This window comes from Mobula birostris, chromosome 11, assembly GCF_030028105.1.
Source record: "Mobula birostris isolate sMobBir1 chromosome 11, sMobBir1.hap1, whole genome shotgun sequence".
NCBI lineage: Eukaryota > Metazoa > Chordata > Chondrichthyes > Myliobatiformes > Myliobatidae > Mobula > Mobula birostris.
Genome location: NC_092380.1, coordinates 27,924,726 through 27,949,988, shown reverse-complemented (window position 1 = coordinate 27,949,988; position 25,263 = coordinate 27,924,726). Strand labels below are relative to the sequence as shown.

At 50.1% G+C, this 25,263-nt stretch overlaps 1 pseudogene; it reads right to left on the bottom strand.

Moving 5' to 3' along the window:
* Positions 1 to 25,263, bottom strand: part of LOC140204648 (integrin alpha-M-like) — a 37,950-nt pseudogene that overhangs the window by 4,391 nt on the left and 8,296 nt on the right.

Genomic DNA, 25,263 nt, shown 5'->3' with positions numbered 1-25,263 from the left:
GGGGCCTCTATGGAAAATAGTAAACAGAGGACGATAGGGGCCGAGACTCTCAGGATGTCTGTCGACAGTTTACTCTTTTTTATAGATGCTGCCTTGCTGTTCAGGTTCTCCAGCATTTTCATGTGTATTAATTTACCAGGTGTCGGGCACCGTCCTGTATCCCTCTTTCCCTTCTGGGACCGGGCGTAGAGCACAACGTCGTCTTCCACCATTAAACCCCGTGGAAGCCAGCATGAGATTCACTGCTCTGTCGCCCGCCCCCTTCTGGAATTGGGCGGCCTCTCGTCCCCCACCCCCAACCGTACCCTCTAGGATCAGGCATCGGGCGCATGTTCTTCTGACACCATTCTCTTTGGGATCGAGTTTAAGACACACAGTCCTCTCCTCACCACCCCCACTCCCGACACCGGGCATCGACACACCGTCTGCTCACCCCTGGGAGTGCTGTATGCACCTACATTGGTAAGTCAGCAGCAAGGCATCCGTGCGCACCTCTGCAGGTGTTGTTGAATGGGATCTGTGAGTTTAGACGGAGAACGTCTTATTTTCTGGGACAGAATTCCGGAGGGAGAGATGAATCTGTCCCCAACTTCCACGTTCCCATCTCTCACCTAACTCCCGATGTCTAGTTGTCCAAACGTTCCTGTCTCATACTTCAAACAAGAGAAAATCTGCAGATGCCGGAAATCAAAGCAACACACACAAAATTCTGCAGGAACTCAGCAGGTCATCAGGACTCAGTCTCGGGCCGAAGCGTCGACTAAACTCTTTTCCATAGATTCTGCCTGGTCTGCTGAGTTCCTCCATCATTCTGTGTGTGTTAATTGCCCCATACCTTCTGACTCCGGACCAGTCACATCTATCTAGAAAACAGATCTCTCTGTCACGGAATTTATTCCTTTTCATCATTCACAGATTTGCACAGCAAGGCAACAGGCCCTTCAGTCCATATAGACGTTATCGACCCAGATTCCCATCTAAGCTATTTCTAGTTGCCCGCGTTTAGCCAATATCTCTCTAAACTTTTCCTATCCACGTCCCTGTCCAAGTGTTTTGAAAATGTTCTTATTAAATCTGATTTAACCACTTTCTCCGGCAGCTCGTTCTATAAACTGATTACTCTTTGGGTTAAAAACTTGCCTACGAGCTTCCTGTTAAATCTCCCTCCTCTGATATTAAACATGTCCTTTAGTTCTTGATTTCCCACCCCTGGGGAAAAAGTATATGCACATTCACCCTATCTCTTCCGCTCATGGGCGTAGACATTTCTGTACGGTCGCCTATCGGTCTCCTACACTCCGATAAGTAAAGTCCCAATCAGCCCAATCTCTCTCTCTGAAACTCAGTTCCTCGAGTGCCGCCAACATCCTCGTAAATTTCCTCTGCATTCTGTCCAACTTAATTGCATCTTTCCTATAGAAGGGCGACCAATACTGAGCACAGTACTCCAAGTGCGGCCTCACCTGTGTCTTGTACAATGCAACGTCCAAACTCTTGTACTCAGTCTCCTGACCGAAGAAAGTCAGCATTCTAAACGCCTTCTTCACCATCCCACCCGGCCCTGGACGCACTTGAGTCTGAAGGCCGGCTGGATGCCAGGCGGCCCAGACCCGGTATCTTCCTGTATGCAGTATGCCAGCAGAAACTTCATAGGGTTGAGGAAATCTTCGATGCAGTCCTGCAGAGAAAGAAAAGGAGTGAGGGACAAAAAGAGGGAGGAAGAGAGTCTCATTCACAAATCTCCCAGGCTGTTGTAACGGTAGAGCAACAGTGAACAGGAACAAAAATGCATTCTAATGAGAGGAGAGCCCTGAAAAGTGCTCCCAGTGTGCTCTAATGATAGGGCAATTCCAGTGCGGTATTACAGGAGGAGAACTCTGACATGGCTCGCGAAGTATTCTAACGGGAGGGAGCCGCAAACGGTGATCCGGTGTGCTGTATCAAGAGGATAACGACGATTCTGGTGCGGTCTAATGAAAGAGTAATCCCGAACGGTGCTCTCAGTGCGAAGGTACAGGAAAAGAATCATGCACAGGGCACCCGGTGCGGTCTAGGGAAGAGAACCGTGAACAGGACTCCTGATGCAGTCTAACTGGAGGAAAAGCCCGAATGCCCCCCCCCCCCCCCAGTGCAGCGTAATTTGAGGGTGGGGTGGGGGAAAGGGAGGTGGAATCCGAAGGGCATTGATATAACGGTCCAACGGGAGGGGCAAATTGAGCGGTCTACCTGGGGTGGGGTGGAATCCCTTATAGTCCTCCTGAGGTGGTGTAACGGGAGCTGAAACTCTGATAGGGGATTCCAGTTTGGTACATTCGGAGAGGCTCCTGCACGGGGCCCCCTGTTCAATCGAACCCGAGGAGAACCCCGAACAGTGTTCTCTGTGTTCTAAGGGAGATGAACAGACCGAACGGGACTCCTTGTGTGACCTTATGGGAGAATTGTGAATGGGGCTCCCGGTGCAGGGTAACAGTAAAGGAGCCCTGGACTGGGCTCTCAGTGCAGCGCAACGGGACAGGTGCTGGGGACGGTCCGTGTTAACTGCACGGAGATGTTTAGCGGGATGCATTTGCTCCATTGGGTGAGGGCGAGCTGCTGCAAGACTTTCTTCCCTGACGTCGAGAACCACAGCCCGTTCTGCTGCCTCCCGAGATCGAGCTCTGCGGTGAACTCCAAGGTGACGTTCAGTGGACCTGCGTAGGTGGGGAGAGCAGAAACGGGTCAGAGGGGCAGGACAGAGACAGACCTGTCTCCTGCGCTGACCCCGGATCGCTGACATCCTCGGACATGACCATAAGATGACCTTTCCGAACCCCTGACCATTGATTCGAATCCTGACACGATCACTGACCTACCTCTCCCGAGCTGACAAACGTCCCAACTGCTGACCAAAACCCTGACCCCTAATCTGACTCTTGGACCGATTACTGACCTGCCTGAGCTTACTGCTGACCCGACACTTGTTCCAACCCTTGAAGCTTGAACAAACATTACTCTTAACATGACTCCTGATCTAACCCCTGACCCGATCACTGATTACATGACCCGAGCTGCCCCTGACATGCACCTCGCTGAAATTATCTTCATCCTGAATCCTGACCGAACGCCTGGTCTCTGATCGGTCGCGACACCGCACTCACCTAGGGATGGGCGGGAGCTGGGGCTGAGCAGGAAGCAGAGGAGGCCGATGAGGCTGTAGGCATTCTCTCATTTCTCCCCATCCCACAGTCCAGTTCTGGCCATGGGATCTGCGCCGGCAGGATACTTAACTCTAGATGCAGTTCCATAACCGGAAGACTCCTAGGGAAATGGAGGGAGGGAGGGGTGATTTGGAAGGTGGGAAGTGGAGAGGGTGAGGCGGAAAGGGAATGAGTGGAGGTAAAGAGAGGATAGAGGGTACGTAAGTTGAATGGGGAGGGCAGAGGATGGGAGGGGGAGGATGAGAGGGGGACGGGGCCGAGATATGGAGGAGGGAGTGATATGAACAAGTGGGAAAACAGACCGGCCAAGTCGTCCCATCCTGCTTTCCCAGTCCGCGTTGTCATTCTCTCCGTCTTACCCTCAACCCCTCCATCTACATTTTTCATGTCTCTCCACAAGCCCAAAATATGCCATAGGACGTCTCTCCCACCGTCCTTCCTCCTCCCTCCTCTTCCATCCGTCCCAATCTTTACCCTGCCCCAAGCCCTCCCATGGGCCCTGCCCCTGCTTCCGCCCTCCGTCTACCTCTATCGCATCCACACCCCTCAACCCCCATCCCTCCATTTTGTAGGAGGTATCTTAGGACGACAATCCCTCCACGAGCACCCACAACTAGATCCGTCATCCCATCTCCGTCCAGGTCCGTATCCCCGACGATAGAACCGCCAAAATTCTCCAGTCCTGGGGCTACCTTCCTCCCCTCGATCCGCTATGTCAGATGGGGGGCGAGGAAGGCACAGGTTATTGTGTGTGGGGGAGGGCGTGTTATAATTGAGCGACAGGGTTCGGAGAGTGGAAGGGAGAGATGAAGAGAGGGAGAGAGGTAGAGAGCGAGGGAGAGAGGCAGAGAGGAAGAGACAAAGGGACAGGGAAGAGGAGAAGGGAAATCAGAGGGAAGAAGGGAAGGGGTAGAGAGGTGAGTGAGGGACGGAGTGAGACAGCAAGTGATCAGGCCTATTGGTGCATCCGTTCCCTGCCAGCCAACATTACAATTACAGATTGTCGCTTTTGCCCAAGTTTGGCCCACTTCCCTCTAAAGTCGTTTTCCACAGTATGTAGCTGTCCAGTGTCTTTTAAATGTTGTTACTGCAGCCGGCTCATCCACATCCTCTGGCAGCTCGTTTAATATACGGACTACCCTCTGGGCGAGCATGTTGCTCCTCATGTCCTGGTTAAATCTCTCATCTCTCACATTAAACCTTGGCCTCTGGTTCTTGATTCCAAACCCCGGGATAAAGACTGTACACAGTCACCCTGTCTTGCCCCTCATGGCTTTATGCACTTCTGCAAGGACACCCCTCTTTAGTCTCCTACGCTCCAGGGAATAAAGTCCCAACCTGCCCACCCTCTCTCCATACCTGGGTCCCTTGAGTCCCGGCAACATTCTGGTAAATCTCTTCTGCACTCTAAAATTTACAGTATTCACGGCATCTTTCCTGCAGCAGGGTGACCTAAGCTGAATACTGGGTCTCTTAAATTCATCCAGTCCTACACATCGTTAATCTCCGAAACCCCCTCTGGCCCTTACACCCCTACACGGGTCCAGACCCCCATCTCTCCCCTACGCCGCCACCGCATCTTCCCCTACGCCCCTGGTCATATTAAATTCCAAGTATATCCCAGCCAACGTCTTGCACAGCAGCACAATAATATCCCAACAGCTGTACTCAGTGTCCTGAATGATGTGGGCCAATGTACCTAACGTCTTCTTCACCACCATGTCTCATGTGCTGCCGCTTTCAGGGACCACTGTACCTGTGCCCCTCGGTCCCTCTCTTCGACAACAATCCCCAAGGAGGGAGCGCTGCAGGGAAAGCGAAACCAAGGATCGGCAGAGACAGAAGGATGGAGTTATTGGCAGAGGGAGAGAAAGACGGAGGGAGGAACGGAGAGATGGAAGGAACCATGGAGGGTCAGAGAGAGGATATGATGGAGAGATTAAGGAATATAGAACTCGGTGAAGGGATAGAGGGGCAGACGGAGAGATGGAGAAAAGGAAAGAGGAAGGGAGGGGCAGAGATTGAGGGATGGAGAGATTGCACGAGAGATATGGAGAGGGCAGAGAAGGGAAATAGAGAGTGTACCGTAGACACAGGAAGTGAGAGCGGGAAGGTGAATTGATGGATGAAATGCTGGTTGGAGGGAAAGAGACAGACAGGGCGAAATGGAGGTGGGGGCGGGAACAGACTATAGGATCAGTAGAGGGAGGCATGGTGCAGAGGTGGAGAGAAGAAAGGAAGGAACAATGGAGGGAGGGAAAGGTAGAGAGAAGATGGACAGATGGAATGAGGGATGGAGTTCTGGAGTCGGGGGAGGTGTGGACAGAGAGGAAGAGGTAGTGAAAATGAGAGATCACAGGGGGCAGAGACAGGCGGAGAGGAAGAAAGGGTGGATAGATGGAGGGAGGGAGGGAGAGACAGATGGAAAGCGCGGTTGAGGGATTGAAGGGTGAGATGGATTGATGGATGGAGGCATAAAGGGATAGAGGGAAGAAGACTGGTCATCCTGCACGCCTCCCGAGCCCTCATCTGACTGCAGCCCTCCTCTAGCCCACTGGAGACGCCCTGGTAGATGTAGACGCTGCTGGGATGGTCACCCTTCACTGGAGCTCCCACGGCAACGTCGGACAATCCGTCCCCGTTCAGGTCGCGCAGGACCGCGATGGAGGCTCCGAAAGTGCCAGTCCATTCCTCCCCCACCCCCCAGGACGCCCCCATTCACCTTGCAGCAGGCCGTTGCAGTAGACGGTATCCTGGGAGGGTGTAGAAGGGTAGGATACGGGGGGAGGAAGAGGAGTGAGAGGAGGAGATGGGTGGGGAGTGCGCGAGGTGAGGGAAGGCAAGATTGAGGGAGGGCAGGAGAAGAGGTTCACAGGCGGTAAGACTGGAGCGAGGGGAGAAAGAGGAGAAGAGGGAGAGATGGAGAGATAAAGGGGAAGGGATGGAAGAGAGGTGGAGGAAAGAAGAATTGAAAGAGAGATTTTGTCGCAGTTCTTTTCAATACCACTCTGCCTCATTCTCTGCAACACACATAAAAGTTGCTGCTGAACACAGCAGCCCAGGCAGCATCTCTAAGAAGAGGTACAGTCAACGTTTCGGGCAGAGACCCTTCCTCAGAACTAACTGAAAGAAGAGCTAGTAAGAGATTTGAAAGGGGGAGGGGGAGGGGAGATCCGAATTGATAAGAGAAGACAGAAGGGGGAGGGATGGAGCCAGGAGCTGGACAGGTGATTGGAAAAAGGGATATGGGAGGCCTAGTGAGAAAGAAAAGGGGGAGGGAGGAAGCCCAGACGATGGGCAAGGAGTATAGTGAGAGGGACAGTCGGAGAAAAAGGAGAGAGAGAAAAATAAAGTGTGTAAATAAATAAATAACGGAAGGGGTACGAGGGGGAGGTGGGGCATTTCCGGAAGTTTGAGAAGTTAACGTTCATGCCATCAGGTTGGAGGCTACCCAGACGGAATATAAGGTGTTGTTCCTCCAACCTTGGTGTGGCTTCATCTTTACAGTAGAGGAGGCCGTGGATAGACATATCAGAATGGGAAAAGGACGTGGAGTTAAAATTTGTGGCCACTGGGATATCCTGCTTTCTCTGGCGGACAAGGCGTAGGTGTTCAAAGAAACGATCTCCCAGTCTGCGTCGGGTCTCGCCAATATATAGAAGACCGCATCGGGAGCACCGGAAGCAGTACATCTCCCCAGCCGACTCACAGGTGAAGTGTCGCCTCACCTGGAAGGACTGTCTGGGGCCCTGAATGGTAGTGAGGTAGGAAGTGTAAGGGCATGTGTCGCACTTCTTCCGCTTACAAGGATAAGTGACAGGAGGGAGATCAATGGGGAGGGATGGCGGCGGGGGGGGGGGTGGAGTACGAATGGACAAGGGAGTCGCGTAGGGAGCGATCTCTGCTGAAAGCAGGGGGGAGGGGAGGGAAAGGTGTGCCTAGTTCTATCTATGGCCTCCTCTACTGTAAAGGTGAAGCCACTCTCAGGTTGGGGGAACAGCACCTTATATTCCGTTTGGGTAGCCTCCAACCTGACGGCATGAACATTGACTTCTCATTCTTCCGCAAATGCCCCACCTTCACCATTTACACCTCGGACTTCAACTACTGCACAGAGTCTTGCCATCTTCAGAAGTTTTCTGATGACTCTGCCATAGTTGGATGCATCAGCAAGGAAGATGAGGCTGAGTACAGGGCTACGGTAGGAAACTTTGTCACATGGTTTGAGCATAATTATCTGAAGCTTAATGTGAAAAAGACTAAGGAGCTGGTGGTAGACTTGAGGAGGGCTAAGGCACCGGTGACCTCTGTTTCCATCCAGGGGGTCAGTGTGGACAAGGTGGAGGATTACAAGTACCTGGGGATACGAATTGACAATAAACTGGACTGGTCAAAGAACACTGAGGCTGTCTACAAGAAGGGTCAGAGCCGTCTCTATTTCCTGAGGAGACTGTGGTCCTTTAACATCTGTCGGACGATGCTGAGGATGTTCTACGAGTCTGTGGTGGCCTGTGCTATCATGTTTGCTGTTGTATGCTGGGGCAGCAGGCTGAGGGTAGCAGACACCAACAGAATCAACAAACTCATCAGTAAGGTCAGTAATGTTGTGGGGATGGAACTGGACTCTCTGACGGTGGTGTCTGAAAAGAGGATGCTGTCCAAGTTGCATGCCATCTTGGACAATGTCTCCGATTCACTACATAATGTATTGGTTGGGCACAGGAGTACATTCAGCCAGAGACTCATTCCATCGAGATGCAACACTGAGCGTCATAGGAAATCATTCCTGCCTGTAGCCATCAAACTTTGCAACTCCTCCCTTGGAGGGTCAGACACCCTGAGCCAATAGGCTGGTCTTGGACTTATTTCCAGGCATAATTTACATATTACTATTAAATTTACCACCTCTCCATGTATACCTAGCGACTGAATTTTCCTAACTAACCTCCCATGCGGGACCTTGTCAAAGGCCTTACTGAAGTCCATGTAGACAATATCCACTGCCTTCCTTTCATCCACTTTCCTGGTAACCTCCTCGAAAAACTCCAACAGATTGGTCAAACATGACCAGCCACGCACGAAACCATGTTGACTCTCCCTAATAAGTCCCTGTCTATCAAAATGCTTGTAGATTCTGTCTCTTAGTATTCCCTCCAATAACTTACCTACTACTGATGTTAAACTCACCGGCCTATAATTTCCCGGATTACTTTTCGATCCTTTTTTAAACAACGGAACAACGTGAGCCACTCTCCAATCCTCCGGCACTTCACCCGTAGACAGTGACATTTTAAATATTTCTGCCAGGGCCCCTGCAATTTCAACACTAGTCTCCTTTAAGGTCCGAGGGAACACTCTGTCAGGTCCCGGGGATTTATCCACTTTAATTTTCCTCAAGACAGCAAGCACCTCCTCCTTTTCAATCTGTACAGTTTCCATGGTCTCACTACTTGATTCCCTCAATTCCACAGATTTCATGCCAGCTTCCTTAGTAAATACAGACGTAAAAAACCTATTTAAAATCTCCCCCATTTCCTTTGGTTCTGCACAAAGCCGACCACTCTGATCTTCAAGAGGACCAATTTTATCCCTTACAATCCTTTCGCTCTTAATATACTTGTAAAAGCTCTTTGGATTATCCTTCACTTTGACTGCCAAGGCAACCTCATGTCTTCTTTTAGCCGTCCTGATTTCTTTCTTAAGTATTTTCTTGCACTTCTTATACTCCTCAAGCACCTGATTTACCCCCTGTTTCCTATACGTTTCATACAACTCCCTCTTCTTCTTTATCAGAGTTGCAATATCCCTTGAGAACCAAGGTTCCTTATTCCTGTTCAATTTGCCTTTAATCCTGACAGGAACATACAAACTCTGCACTCTCAAAATTTCCCCTTTGAAGGCTTCCCACCTACCAATCACATCTTTGCCAGAGAACAACCTGTCCCAATCCACACTTTTTAGATCCTTTCTCATTTCTTCAAATTTGGCCTTCTTCCAGTTCAGAACCTCAACCCTAGGACCAGATCTATCCTTTTCCATGATCAAATTGAAACTAATGGTGTTATGATCACTGGAACCAAAGTGCTCCCCTACACAGACTTCCGTCACTTGCCCTAATTCGTTTCCTAACAGTTGATCCAATATTGCATCCCCTCTAGTTGGTCCCTCTATATACTGATTTAGAAAACTTTCCTGAACACATTTTACAAACTCTAAACCATCTAGACCCCTAACAGTATGGGAGTCCCAATCAATGTATGGAAAATTAAAATCCCCTACTACCACAACTTTATGTTTCCTGCAGTTGCCTGCTATCTCTCTGCAGTTTTGCTCTTCCAAGTCTCGTTGACAAATTGGGTGGTCTGTAATACAACCCCATTAATGTGGTCATACCTTTCCTGTTTCTCAGCTCCACCCATAAGGACTCAGTAGACAAGCCCTCTAATTTGTCCTGCCTGAGCACTGCTGTAATATTTTCCCTAACAAGCAATGCTACTCCCCCACCTTTCATTCCTCTGCCTCGATCACATCTGAAACATCGGAACCCTGGAATATTAAGCTGCCAGTCCTGTCCCTCCTGTAGCCAAGTTTCACTAATTGCTACAATATCATAATTCCACTTGTCAATCCACGCCCTCAACTCATCTGCCTTCCCCGCAATACTCCTAGCATTGAAATATATACACCTCAGAAGATTTTTACCACCACTCACAACCTTTCTATCAGCAGATTTGCTTAAACTTTCAACATCATTTATTTTCACCCCAGCCACACTCAGCTCTGGCACTCTGGTTCCCATCCCCCTGCAAATCTAGTTTAAAGCCTCCCCAATAGCACTAACAAACCTCCCTGAAAGGATATTGGTCCCCCTGTAGTTCAAGTGTAACCCGTCTCTCTTGTACAGGTCCCACCTGCCCCAGAAGAGGTCCCAATGATCCTGAAATCTGAAACCCTTCCCCCTACACCAGGTCCTCAGCCACTTGTTCCTCCTCCAGAGCATCCTATTCCTACCCTCACTGGCACCTAATCCTGAGATTACCACCCTTGAGGTCCTGCTTTTCAACTTCCTACCAAGCTCTCTATACTCACTGTCCAGGACCTCCTCACTCTTCCTTGCTATGTCATTGGTACCGATATGCACCACGACATCTGGCTGATCACCCTCCCACTTCAGAATGTCATGCAATCGATCAGAGACATCCTTGACCCTGGCACCTGGGAGGCAACAAACCATCCTGGATTCTCTGTCACGACCACAGAACCTTCTATCTGCACCTCTAACTATTGAGTCCCCTATCACTACCGCTGTCATCTTTTTCCACCCTCCCTTCTGCACTGCAGAGCCAGACTCAGTGCCAGAGATCCGGCTACTGCAGCTTGTTCCAGGTAAGTCATCCCCCCCAACAGTATCCAATGCGGTATACTTGTTGTTGAGGGGAATGGCCACAGGGGAACCCTGCTCTGCCTGCCCTTTCCTCTTCCCTCGCCTGACAGTGACCCAATTTCCTGTCCTCTGCTCCTTTGGCGTAACTACCTCCCTGTAGCTACGATCTATAATCTCCTCATTCTCCCGAATGATCCGCAGGTCATCCAGCTCCTGCTCCAGTTCCCTAACGCGGTTTGTCAGGAGCTGCAGCTGGATGCACTTCTTGCAGGTGTCGTTGTCGTTGTCAGGATGATGGGGTTCACAGAGATGGTGGTGATGTAAGAGAGAGAAGAGGGTTCACATACATTGGGAAGAGTATAGAGGAGAGAAGGGGGTCAGAGAGATGCGGAGGGGTATAGGGGAGAGAAGGAGGGTGTTCGGAGAGATGGGGAAGGGAGACTACAACTTGCATTTCTAGTGCCAGTAAGGAATATCAGTGCTCAGGAGGAAAGCAAGGAGGTAGAAACGTAGGGGGTGTGGAAGAGGTGCGGAGGGGGGAAGAGGGGTCCGGAGACAGAAATGAGATGGAGATCGCGTGGAGATGGTTGCGAATGGAAGATGGAAGTGGGTGGGAAATGGAAAGATAGAGGCCATAAGACCGTATGATATAGGAGCAGAATTAGGTCATTTTGGCCCATCGAGTCAACTTTGCCGTTTCATCATTGCTGATCCATTTCCCTCTCAGCCGCAATCTCCTGCCTCATGCCCTGACTAAACACGATCTATTAACCTCTGCCTTGTTATATCAATGACTTGGCTTTCAAGGCAATGAATTCCACAGATTCACCACTCTCTGGCTAGAGAAATTCCCCCTCATCTCTGTTTTAAGCGGACATCCCTGTTCTGAGGCTGTGTCCTGTGATTCTGGATCCCCCGCCACCAGAGGCGACCTCCTCTCCACATCCACTCTATGGAGGCCTTTCAATATTCGATAGATTTCAGTGAGATCACCCCCATTCATGACGGGGTGACGTAGAGACGAGAAGAAAATAGAACATTACAACACAGATGTAACACCTTCAGCTCATCATGTTTTGCTGCCAACATTTAAGCTACTCTAAAATCAATTAATCATTTCTCTTCCACTTAGCTCTCCATTTTATTTTCATCCGTGTGCCTCTGTAAGAGTCTGTTAAATATCCTTGCTTCTACCACCACCTCTGGAAGCGTATGCCATTCACCCACAGCTCTACCCCTGTCTTTCCCCACCCATAGTTTCCTCCAATCTCCTTAAAATTGTGTGCCCTTTCGTACTAACCGTTTCTACGCTGGGGAAGAGTCTCTGGCTGCCGACTCTTTTTGTGTTTCTTGCCATCTTATGCACCTCTATAAAGTCGACTCTTATTCTTTTTCGCTCCCGAGTGAAAAGCCCAAGTTCCCTCAACCTATTCTCTCAAATCCGGACAATACCCTGGTAAGTCTTCTCTGCGTACCCTTAAAGTTTACACATCTTTCCTGTAATGAGCCAACCAGAACTGAACAAAATTCTCCGTGTGGTACAGCTAGATTTTATAGAACAGCGATATTACCTCACGGTTTTAGAACTCAAGATACATTAGGGCAGATACAATCTTAGGTACGTGGAGCTCAGAAAAATAGAAGGCCATGCAGTAGGGAAATTCTAGTGAGTTTCTGGAGGTTTCATGGTCGGCACAAGATTGTGGGTCGAAGGGCCTGTAATGTACTGTAGATTTCTATGTTTTATGTTCAATGTTCAACCCCTGACTAATGAATGACAACGCCTTCTTAACTAGCATCTGGACGTGGACCACACGAATTCTCTATTCCTTCATACTACTAAGAATCCTACCATTAATCCTATACTCTGCCTTCTAATTCGACCTTTCAAAGTGAATTACTTACAATCTTGCAAGCCGCACTCAATCTGCCACTTCGCAGAGCAGTTCTGCATTTTATCAACGCCTTCTTGTCAACCTTACACACTATCCCCAACACAAACACCCTTTGTGTCATCTGCAACCCCGCCCTTCCACTTCCTCATCCAAGTCATTTATAAAAATCAAAAAAGAGTAGAGGTCCTAGAACACCACTAGTCACCGACCAACAGGCAGAATACTCTCCATCTCCATGAATACCATGACTCCCGACTTTCTGAATGAACGTACCATGAGAAACCTTATCAAAAGCCTTACTAAAAGCCATATACTCCGCACTCCTGACTTTTGACACACCCTCAAAGAATTCAATCAATCTCCTGAGGCATGATCTGCCCCTCACAAAGCTGACTATCCCCAAGAACCATCCGTTGATATAAGACTCAATGGTCTATACTTCCCAGAAATAGCCCGATTATCCTTCTTCAACAGATGAATAACATTCGCTATCCTCCAATCTTCCGCTATTACTATTATGGCAAAGATTATTGGCAAAGACAGTCTCTTACCTCGCTTCCTGGATAAACCTCGGGTATATCTAGACTGGCCCCAGGGCTCTATCTATCCAAATGTTTTGCAGAAGTTCCAGTTAATCTTTCTTAACGTCGACACGTTCTAGCACATTAGCCTCCATTCAAGATGCCTTGACATTCCACAAAATCCTTCTCGCTTGTGAATACTGAAGCAAGGTATTCATTAAGGATCTCCCTTACCTCCCTCGACTCTAGGCACGTTATCCCTCTTCTTTCGCAGATCAGACCTGCCCTCACTCTAGTCATCTTCCTGTTCATCACGTGTGTAGAACGTCTTGCGGGGTTTCTTAATCCTACTTACCAAGACCTTCTCAGGTTCCCTACTGGCTCTCCTCTCCATTACACAGCTCCTTCCTGGCTACCTTGTAACTCACCAGAGACCTGTCTGATCCTTGCTTCCAGAAACGCATCCTATGTTGTTCTGTTCTATGTTTTCTCCTTCCTCTTGACTAATGTTCCACGTGTATAAGCTGATGAGAGGCATTGATCATGTGGATAGTCAAAGGCATTTTCCCAGGACTGAAATTGCGACCACGAGAGGGCACAGTTTTAAGGTGCTTGGAAGGAGGTCTAGAGGAGATGTCAGTGGTAAGTATTTTACGCAGAAAGTGGTGAGTTCGTGGAATGAGCTGCCGGCGATGGTGGCGGAGGCGGATACGATAGGGTCTTTTAAGAGCCTCCTGGATAGGTAGATGGAGCTCAGAAAAATAGAGGGCTATAGCTAACCCCAGGTCATTTCTAAAGTAAGTGCATGTTCGGCACAGCATTGCATTGCGGGCCAAAAGGCCTGTATTGTGCTGTAGGTTTTCTATGTTTCTATGTTTCGATGTCTTTTGTTAACCATGGTCCTTTCACCCTACCGTACTTTCCCTTCCTTAGTGGGACAAGCCTAGCTAGAGACTACGGCAAGTGCCCCCTAAACAACATTCACATTTCTGTTCTGCATTTTCCCTGAGTACATCTGTTCCCAATTTAATCTCCTGAATTCCAGCCTAATTGCATCTTAATTCGCCGATCCCCAATTAAATATTTTCCCATACCGTCTGCTCCTGTTCCTACCTAAGGTTATAGTAAATGCTTAGGCGTTGTGGTTATTGTCTCGGAAATGATCACCAACCGATATATCTGTCACCTGACCAGGTTTACTGCCGAGTACCATAGCTAGAATGAAATTTCCTTTAATCGTCTGTGTACATACTTTATCAAGAAACCTTCCTGGGCACACATAACAAATTCTGTCCCATGTAAACCTTTTGTGTTAATGAATATCAGTAATGTTGAAGTCGTCCATGACAGCAACCCTATTATTTTTGCATTTTTCCAAAATCTTCCCCCCACCCCGGTATGCACTGCAATGACCCTATTGCTACTGGGGGTGTATCTATCGAGTACCCCCAATCGAGTGATTGCTCCATTCCTGTTTCTGACTTCCACCCACGCTGACGCAGTGGATGATTCTTCCACGAGGTCCACAGTCGCTGCAGCTGTGACTGTATCCCTGATTAGCAATGACACTACCCACTACTTTTACATCGCTCCATGTCCTTCCTGAAACACCTAAATCCTGGAATCTCCAGCAAACATCCCTATCCTTGGGACAGCCAAGTTCCTTTCACGGACGCAACATGGTAGTTCCACGTACGGACCAACGCTCTAGGTTCATCGCCACTGTTTCGGATACTTCTTGTATTAAAGTAGACACATTTCAACCCATCCAACTGACTGCATTTATGCCGTTTCCACTGCCTGCCCTTCCTCAGTTTTTCCCCAGGCTCCATCTGTTCTGTATATCAACTGCACTATTCTCTGACCTCTCAGTTGGTTCCCATCCCTCGGCCAAACTATGTTTAACTAGGAGAAGGGTCATAGATGGAGAGAGAGGGAAAGAGAGGGCAGATGGATGCAGAGAGCGAGAGTGGAAATGGAGGAAGGAGGAAAGAGGGGAAGGGAGATCGTGACGGGGTGGGTGAGAGGGAGGAGAAAGAGAGAGTGTGGGGAGATAGCGGTGAAGTGGGGGAGACAGAGGGAGAAGTGGAAGAGGAAGTCGTGGGAAAAGAGGGTGGAATGATGAGATGAGGAGATGGAGAGTGGGAAGTGAGGGGAGATAAAGTCAGAGGGAGAGGGAAGAGATGGAGACGGGGAGAGCGGGGTCAGATGGGGTTGAGTATTCAGAGAAGGACAGAGAGGGGGGAAGACGGTGATGAGAATGGAGGCACGGGAGAGAGGTAGGAGGAGAAACTATCAGCGCAACATCTCATAACTTCAATCGCAAAAAAAATTCTCTTTCAGAGATTCCTCGATCTCTTTCAGAGCCGTGTAGCTATTCACTTGGAAGACAAAATCTTTGGATGGACGTGACGCTATGATTTTCAGCTTCTTCTTTGCGCGATGATGGTCGAAAACGTCACCAACCTGAGGAATATAGCAAGGAGGCTGTGTGCCCGACGCCTGGTTCCAGCGACAGAGAAGTGCCGGGGTGGGGAGAGACGACCGTGTGTCTGGGGTCTCAGACCCGGGGAGAGGTTGCGTTGGGGGAGAAGCTGGTATGTCGAATGCTGAGTGCCTGGTTGTGTGCCTAGTGTGGGGAGAGCACAGTGCGTCCGACGTCCGATGCGTGGGCGGGGTGGTGTTGGTTGGGAGAAGGTGGTCTGTTCAACGCCCGGTGTCTCACCCCAATTGCGTACCGAACAATATTCTTGGATTCTGCCGCTTGTATGGCCGCGTCAAAATTAATGTCCGGGTCATTAGATTCACCGTCTGCGATTACAATCGTCATTCTTTTTGCCTCGGCCTGGCGCCAACTAGTTTTTGAAAGATCTTTTCCCTGACAGAGTGGGACACAGGAATCAGAAACATTCCCGATTCCGTCTGAGAAACCCCGTGCCGCCCCCACTACCCCCGACACAGTAAACTCCTCCCTCCCCTACACCACTCCCCGTCCCAGAGACCCCCTCGCTCCTCTACACGCCTCCCGTTTCAGAGACCGTTCCTCTCCTCCATCCATCCACCTCTTCGTAACAGCACCCTACATTATACCCCACTTGGTCCTCGAAGACACCCCCTTTACACTACTTACCACCCCTTCTTTCCCACATAACCCCGGAGTTAAACTTACGCCAGTATTTGATCCCGCTGAGTGTATAGGTGAGGCTATTCATCTGCTGGATGCGTCGGAGAAGCCATTCCTGATTTGTGCTCTAGCGAAAGTCCTTGAAGCTGAACTCAGCCCGCACCTCCTCCGAGAATTTCAGGAGGGCAAACCGTGGGCAGGATTGGATGAGTGCCACGGGGCGCTGGATAGATGTGTAACTGGGAGACGGTGTGAGGGAGCTGCATTTATGTTGGTGGGGATACAGTTAGTGACGCGGTGTTGGGGAAGAAGAGTCACTGAGGGTCGGCGTGAGGGAGATGGTTTAACGTCAGTGGGGATAAAGGGCTCTGAGGGAGCGGGATCACTGGGCAACGGTGGGAAGAATTTGCAATAAATTCAACGAGGACACGGTTAGTGACTCTGCGCTCTGAAGGTGAAAGACAGACCCACCTGTGCGTTCTTCCCTTTCAACTGTTTAAAGACATTCAGGATAAATTTTTTCATGACCCCGAAGTCATTGTTGTTGATGCTTCCAGAGCCATTGATCAGAAAGGCCACGTCTACCTTGACGTCGCGAAAGCCTATATGTCAAATATGGTGGTAAGGAGGCCGTGGTTCTACAAATCCCTACTTCTCTTACATCGCTACCCCCCACCCCCCGTCTCCGAGACACCCTCCCTCCCCTACACTCCCCATTTCGTTGTGAGCCCTACCCTTCCCTACACTTCTTCTTTCTCTGTGTCCCCTTCCCCCTTACTCCCAACTCCGTCAATGTGACCGTTCCCTCTCATAAGCCGCTCCTGACTCCATTCGCTCTCCCCGATTTCATAATCCCTTCCCTCCCCGTTCCCGTCACCCCTTCCTCCCCTACACCATTTCCTTTCTCTGTGACCTGCTCCTTCCCTGACGTTGCTGTGGCTACATTCGAATGCAGGTGTCCGGTATTGGGTGTCGTCGAGGGTCCCGTCGAACTGGTAGCACATTCCGTTCACGTAGGCATTCTCGCCGCATCTGCAGGACAGAGCGGGTGAACATACCTTTCCGGGAGAGAGGGAGAATGGTCAGGATGTGACAACATAGGTAGTGCAAGGGTGGGCGGCAAGGATGAACTGAGAGAGAGTGGCGACGTTGTGGGTGGGATTGAGAGAAAGGGTTGTTCGCGAGGAGGGAGGAGCGGCGATGAAAAGGTGATGGGAAGAGCGGTGAGCCGGGAAGGGGAGGAGGGATGGGCGACGAGGAACGATGGAAAGGGATGGGCAATGAGGAGGGTGGTTCTGCAAAGGGGATATAGGGCGTAAAGGGAGGGTTCGTGAGGAGGGGGTGGTTGCCTGACCGCACCTACCAGTAGCTGTGGTTCGCTGGCGTTGAGAGCGGTGGACACTAATAGACCCAGCGCACGGACATGGACGCCCGGCGAACATGAGAAATGAGTCACAAACACGTGGAGTGTCAGCAGCAGCCGGAGGGAACAGGCGGCTACTCGAATGCAGAGGCAACACCGCGCCGCACTCCCACATCACGAGCAAACTTCGGATTAGAATCTTTAGGGCCGACGAAGAGGTCAACAAGATGGCAGAAGTGTAACTGTTTGAGGATGGAGGGGTGGGAAATTGAAAAGATGGATTTTGGAGTTTGAAAGGAGGGGCGTGAGATTTCGGATGGAAGGGAGCCGTCGTTTAGTCAGAAGGTGTGGGGTGTTGGACGGGGGGCGTGGGTGTTGAGGATGGAGGAGGTGGGTGTTGGACCGAGGGGGTAGTTGTTGGACGGATGGGCTGGGTGTTGGGCGGTGGGGGGGTTGAGGATAGAGGAGGTGCGACTCCTGTACGGGAAGTGGTGATTTAGACGGAGGGTCTGTGTTCTAGGACGGACGGTTTTGATGGTTGGGATGGAGAGGGTTGGGAATTTAAGGATGGAAGGCGAGGTTTTAAGGACGGTTGGCGTACTGTGCGATGGGGCTTTGAGGACCGATGGGGTGAGGTGGGGGCTTTGACGAATGATGGTTGTCTCTTGGACGTAGTGGAATGGTGTTCTGGTTTAGACAAAGAGGTGGTGGTTTCACAAGATGGGAGGAGGATTGAGGATGGAGAGGTTAGAGGTTTTGAAAAAGGGTGTTGGAGACGGCCGGAGTGTGATTGGGGTTCGACGTAGGGTGGCGTGGTTTGGACAAGGGTTGCTTTGGATGTGTGGAGGTGGCTTTTTCAGTATGGGGTAGAGTGAAGAATTGGACGGATGAAGGTTTGAACTGTCGGAGGCGTGAGTGTCTATACGTAGGGCGTTTAAGACGCCGGGGTGTGCGAGTTTGGACAGACGGAGTGGGGGCTTGGTCAGAGGGGTGGGGCTTGTGGATGAGGGTGCTGGTGGTTTGGACGGAGTGTGTATGGGTGACGGAGGAGGTGGGGATTCCACATCACTGACCTGGGGTGCGGAGGAGGTCACACACCCTGCTCCGGACATCACAGCTGTACATGGCGCCGCTCCCTATTCCGGATGAGTCGGCCGCAAGGGGGGCTGTAACGATTATCTTATCGCTGACCGAGGGGAAAGAGGAACAGATAAATCGGTGTTGGCGATGCTTTCGCAGGATGCAATCCACCCTTCCTCCTTAGCGCCCATCTTCCTCACCGCCACTCCCTCACTCTCGCTACGCACCGCCCCTAGTACTGACCCTCCACCCCGCCCTCCCCACCGCCCCATCCACAACATCTTCTCTCTGTTCACCAACCTCTCAATGTTCCTCCACCTTGAATGCCCCTACACCTTCACCTCACTCCTTCCCTCCCCCTTCCTTCATCTTCACTAATCCCTCAACGCCCCTCCACCCATCCCACCTCACTACCCCTACCTCCCTCTTTTCCCTCGTCTGTCTTCACCACTCCTTCCTCGCCTTCCCTCCTGCCGATGGATCGTTGGGTTTCGGGAGTCGATATTGAAACCTCTGCAGAACAGGAAGACTGTGAGAGATGGACACACCAACAGTTACTGGATGCGTTAATGATTGCGCTTTCCTCGACCCCTATCCTCCTCCACTTTCCCCGCAAAATACCCCCTCCGTCTGCTCCACTCTCACTCATCCTCACAATTCCAAGCAATCTCGTCACCAAACTCGTCAACCTTGGTCTCAGCACCTCTATCTGCAACTGAATAATTGACGTAAGAGCCATAGAGCACTACTACACGGAAACGGGCCCGTAGGTCCAGCTATCCCATGTCGGCCTGGAATTCTGGATCTATTTATCTGCAGTATGTCCGTCCATACCTCTTCATGTACCGAACCAAACTTTTCTTAAATGTTTCAGTTGAACCTTTACCAGAACTCTCACACCTGTACCACCTATAAGTGAAGTTCCCTCTCAGATTTCCCTCAAACATTCCACCTTTCATCCTACACCTGTAGTTTCTAATTCTAGTCTCTCCCAGCATCCGTGGAAGCCTGGTAGTACTCGCCCTATCTACTCCACGAATCACTTTCTACAGGTCTATTAGATCTCCCTTCATTCTCCTCCGAACTAGGGAATAAAGTCCTAACTTACTCAATCCTTGGAATCAGAATCATGTTTAATACCATCGACGTACTATGACTTAAAATAAGAAAAATATATATTAGCAATTAAATTAAATTAGTGCAGAGAAAGATGAAATACTGAAGAAATGTTAATATGTTCATTGCTCATTCTGAAATCTGATGGCGATGGGGAAGAAGCTGTTCCTAAAACCTTGAATGTGTGTCTGCAGGCTCCTGTATCACCTCCTTGATGGTAGCAATGAGAAGAGGGTATGTCCCTGGGCGATGAAAGTCCTTTATGATGCATGGCACCTTTTTGAGGCATCGCCTTTAGAAGGTGTCCTGGTGAAGTGAGGCTAGTGGCCTTGATGGAGGTGGCCGAGTTTACAACTTTCTGCAGCTTTTTCTGATCCTATGCACTGGCCCACCTCCATACTAGGCGGCGAGGCAACCAGTTAGAATGCTCTCCACTAAACTTCGCATGAAATCTTCGAGTGTCATTGGTGACGTATTAAATCTCCTCAAACGTTTCCGTTTACGTCACATCCACGCCCCGATAAAATCCTTGTAATTCTTCCCTGCACTGTCTCAACTTTATAGATTGCACAAGACGTTGGTGTTCGAGTACAGTTCTGGTCACTCCATTGTCTAGCACAATTTCAATATAACACTTCAACTCCTGTACTCACTACTCTGATACACAAACGTCAATGTGCTAAACGCTTTCTTTATGACTCTATCTACCCATGACGCCACTTGCAAGGACCTATGGATCTGCATTCCCAGATCTCTCTGTTTTACTACACCCAGTATACGCCCCCCCCCAACCTACGCCCCCCCAACCTATCAGTATATAGGTCCTAACCTGGCTTGTCCTCCCAGATTGCAATATCTCATCTTCTCTGCATGAAATTGCATCTGCCATTTTGCAACCCATTTCGCCATCTATTCCAGATCACTTTGCAAGCTTTGATGGTCTTTCTGTCATAACCATGGATTCGGCAGCGCAGTAGATACGGCAATTGCGCTTGGGGATTTGCACGTGTCAGCTAATTATTATTTAATCGTGATAGTATTTAACTCCACACTTGCCGTCGTTGTGCTTGTCGAGATTTGGACAGAGCATGTCAACGCTTCGCTTTTGCCTTGGCTGAGAAATTGGACTGTGGGGTCAACTGGCTCTGAAGGCTCGTGGTATTCGTTTGATAATTAGATGTTCTTTTCAGCCGCAGTGTAGGCTTCGTTTTCCCGCTTGAGAGTTTTAGTTAACGGCCCCGTTTGGCCTAGCGTTTATTGTTTTATTTTCCCTTGAGCACTGTTCGCATTAAAGTTTTGAGAACTATCGATCCGCTTGTGTCTCTCACTCTGCACTTGGGCCAATCCGAACCACGGTGACCGTTTCTCGATGTCCACTATGCACTCAACACAACACAATCAATAAGAACAGGCAGCAGCACCTCCGCCAGATTATTTTTGACACTAGTGCCCACCGTAGCTAAGATTCCGCCACTCCCACTAAATTTAATTCCTGTACATGCATAACTACTTCTGCTCTAACTTCACATAAGTTTGCGGATGATTCTGCCTTAATGAACTTTACCTTAAATAACGCTGAGTTGGTGGACAGGAAGGCGACAGAAAGCTTAGTGAAACGGTGTCCTTACAGCACAAAAGAGCTGCCCATTGGTCTTGAGATGTCATAAGGGGATGTTGGGAGCGGACCTAAATGCAGATCTGAAGTACTAGGAACAGGACAAGGTTTATCAAGAACGCAAGGGGAGTGAGGAAGAAACGACGCTGGACATAGACACAGGCCATGGACGAGACAAGGACATCGGGCCTGGGCTAGGTCCAAGTCTAGGAAAGCGGAACCAGGAAAAGGAACTTGGAACTAGGAGCCTGGGCTAGGACTCCGAGCCAAAGACTGGACAGGGACCCGGAACCTGGGTCTTGACTCGAGCTCGGATCTTGAACTAGGCGAGGACAAGACGTGGCTACAGGACTGGACGTGGCTAGGCTACAGGACTGAATGTGGAACTCCTGAACAGAACGAGGCACATGGACATGACGAGAACACAAAGCGTTGACTTGTACAGGACGAGATTCCTGGACTAGGCTTAGACAAGACGTGGTTCTAGGGCTTGGCTTGGACTAGGCGAGGTACTTGAACGTGGCTTGGACTGGACGAGGTTCTTGGACGTGGCTTGGGCTAGACGAGGTTTTTGGACGTGTCTTGGACTCGACGAGGGACTCCTGAACAGGAGGAGAGACTCGTTGACAGGACAAGAGACTCCTGGACGGGACGAGGGAACTCCAGCTCAGGACGAGGAAACTCCAGCACAGGACGAGAGAATTCCAGCACAGGACGAGGGAACTCCAGCACAGGACGTGGCTCTTGGACTAGGTTTGGCTCGATCCTTGGGCTCGGCTTGATTAGGCTCTTGGGTACAGACCCGGGACCCTCCTTGGAGCGTAGGCCCGGGACCTTCCTAGGGCGCAGGGCCGGGATGCTTTCTGAGACGCAGGGCCGGGATGCTTTCTGAGACGCAGGGCCGGGACGCTTTCTAGGAAGCAGGGCCGGGATGATTTCTAGAATGCAGGGACGAGGTGACTGGCGAGGAAACCGTCGAGGAAATTGTCAGGGATTCCGATGGGGAGGGGATGTGAACAGTCCAGCAGAGAATCTTTGGTTTGCAGACGTATTTATGTGCCAGCCCAAAACCAGAATCGGATGCCTCAATTAAGGCACCCAATGGAGCAAGGGAAATCAGGAAAACCCGGACTAAGGCTTGATGAACCGGACCGTGAACCGGAATGCGGATTGAACGGATCGGACCATGACACAAGACGAGGGCTGGATGCACATGTTCCTGTCTACGTCAATGATGCTGAGGTCGAGGGAGTTCAGGTTCAGGTTCCAAGGAGCGAATGGCTTGTCTTCGTCCAACAGGTCGCCGCCATGGCCAGGTAAGTTCACCAGTGCCTCCACTGCCTCAGGAAGCTAAAGGAACATTCTCCCCAAATTGTCACGCATGGATTTTTTAAACAATTGATACACCAGAGAAAACATCCTATTATGGCTTGATATGGCAAGTGCTCTGCCAGTGATCACATGAAAACACAGATCTGTGGACACAGTTCAGAACATCGTGTAAATCAGCCTCCCTTCCAAGGTCCGGTCCACACTGCCCGCTGCCTCGTAAAAGCAGCCAACAACATAAACCTCCCACCCCGGACATTCTCTCTTCACCAGTCTCCAATCGGGCCGAAGATACTGTTGAAAAGTCCCGAAAGCGCGTCCCACAGGCTCAGGGATAGCATCTATACCGCTGTTAGGCGGCGGGGCACGGAAAGAAGGGACGGCAAGTAAACATACTCTCTCCGGCTGAGAGGGGTTCCACGGCTGACAAGCTGGAGAAACGGAGTCGTTGTTTCTTCCCTAGCAAAACCGAGCTGAGACCGGCCGGAAAACTGCAACAGAGGAACAGAGAAAGGGAGGGTCGTAGGGAGGGGAGGGAGAGAGGGAGAAGGGGAAGGTAATGCTGGAGTAGGGAGAGAGGGGCGAGAGGAGGGAGTGGAAAAGAGGACCTTGGGAGGAAGGGATGGAGGGAGAAGGTGAGGAAAGGGGTGGAAGTGAGGGGGAAGGCGAAAGGACGGAGAAGTGGGTGGCGAATTGACCGAGAGAGGTGGAGGAGGGAGAGGGGAGAGACGGCCTTGGGCGAAAGGGGATGAAAGAAGAGGGTGAGGGAGTAGGGCGTGAAGAGAGAGAGAGAGAGAGAGAGAGAGAGAGAGAGGAACGAGAGGGGATGGATGGGGATGGACTGAGGGTGAGCGGTGGGAGAGGTGGATGGCGAAAGAAGTGGATGGCAAAGGGATGGAGAAAGGAAGGGAAAGGAGGGAGAGAGAAGCGAGGGGAAGGGGAGAGAAGGAGATGGAGGGAGGGAATGGAGAGAGGAGAGCGAGGGTGGGGGAATAGGTGGAGGGAGAACGAAGAGATTGGAGGGAGGGGAATGGTAGGAGAGCGGAGGGGAAGGAGAGGGGAGGAAGCAGAATAGAAGGAGGGTAGAGCGACGGACAGGAGGTAGGGAGAAGTCATAACGGGGAAGACGAGAGGGGACAGTGAGTAGATAGTGGAGTAAGGGTAGCGTGAGGGCATGGGAGAACGGGGGTAAATGGGAGGGGAGAAACGGGCACGGGAAAGGATAGAGCGGGTGGTGAAGAGGTAAGGGCTTTCCTGATATGAGACATCATTAAACGTCCACACTGTCTCTCCGTTAACACAATCAACCTGCCAAGGCTCTCCGATTTCCCATCCTCTCTCCCAGCGCCATTCCCCAAAGGTGGGGTAGTCAAAGACTCACGGACCAGCAGGAACGGAACAGAGACCCTGCAGCGAGACATTCAGGTAGGATTCCGGCAGCAAGACTGAGGAAGATTGGGGCGGAGGAGAAGGAGGAGTCATATCCACAGAAACCGCAAACCATGAAATAAGATGTGGGTGGCAAATTGCTGAGCAGATCTGGTATGACAATCGCTCTCGAAATCGTAGGATGACTTTTGGATGAGTGACGAAGTTCTGCATAGAGATTTCGGGGCGGTACTTACTAAGTTAAAGGGCAGAAATTCCAGGGTTGTAATCTTAGGATTACTACCCGTGCCACACACTAATAAGACTAGATCTAGAAATAATATACAGATTAATACGGCGCAACGGATTTGGTGCAGAAGGGTAGGCATAAGATTCTTGCATCATTCCAAGAAAGGCAGGACCTCTACAGAGGGTCTGCAAGAGGACTAATATCCTAGCGGGAAAATTTGTTAATGCTGCAAGGTAGGATTTAAACTAGATGTGCGGGGGGATGGGAACCAGAGCGCCAGAGCAATTAATGGAGAGTTTGTGGAAGGCAGATGTTGGTAAGACCTCAGACAAAGTTAGGAATCAAAAGGTTGAGCATGGTGCCACAAAATCGAGAAGTATCAATAGAGGACTAAGGGTACTGTACTGAATGCGTGTTGTACTGAAGGTGTTGTACTGAATGCATGTTGTAATGAAGGTGTTCTATTGAATGCGTGTTGTACTGAAGGCATTCAGTATATGGAATATGGGAGATGAACGTGCACCACAGTTGCAGATCAGCAGGTATGATGTTGTAGGCATCATGGAATCATGGGGAAAAGATTATAGCTGAAAGCTTAGTGTCCAAGGATACACATTGAATCCAAAGGATAGGCAGGAAGGCAGAGGGGGTGGAGCTGCTTTGTTGGTAAAAATGAAATCAAATCATTAGAAAGAGGTAGCATAAGGTGGGAAGCTGTCGATTAATTGTGGATAGAACTAAGGAATTGCAAGGGTAAAAACCCTGATGGGAGTTGTATACAGACATCAAAACAGTAGTAAGGATGTTGCCTAAAAATTACAACGGGGATAGAAAATGCATGCCGAAAGGGCAATCTTACTATCAATAGTCATGGGAGATTTCAATATAGGGTAGATTGGGAAAATCAGGTGGTGCTAAATTCCAGGAGGGGTAATTCCTTGAGTGCGTAAGAGATGGCTTTTAGAGCAGTTCGTGGTTGAGCCCACAAAAGGATCCTCTAGTCTGGATTGGGTGTTGTGCA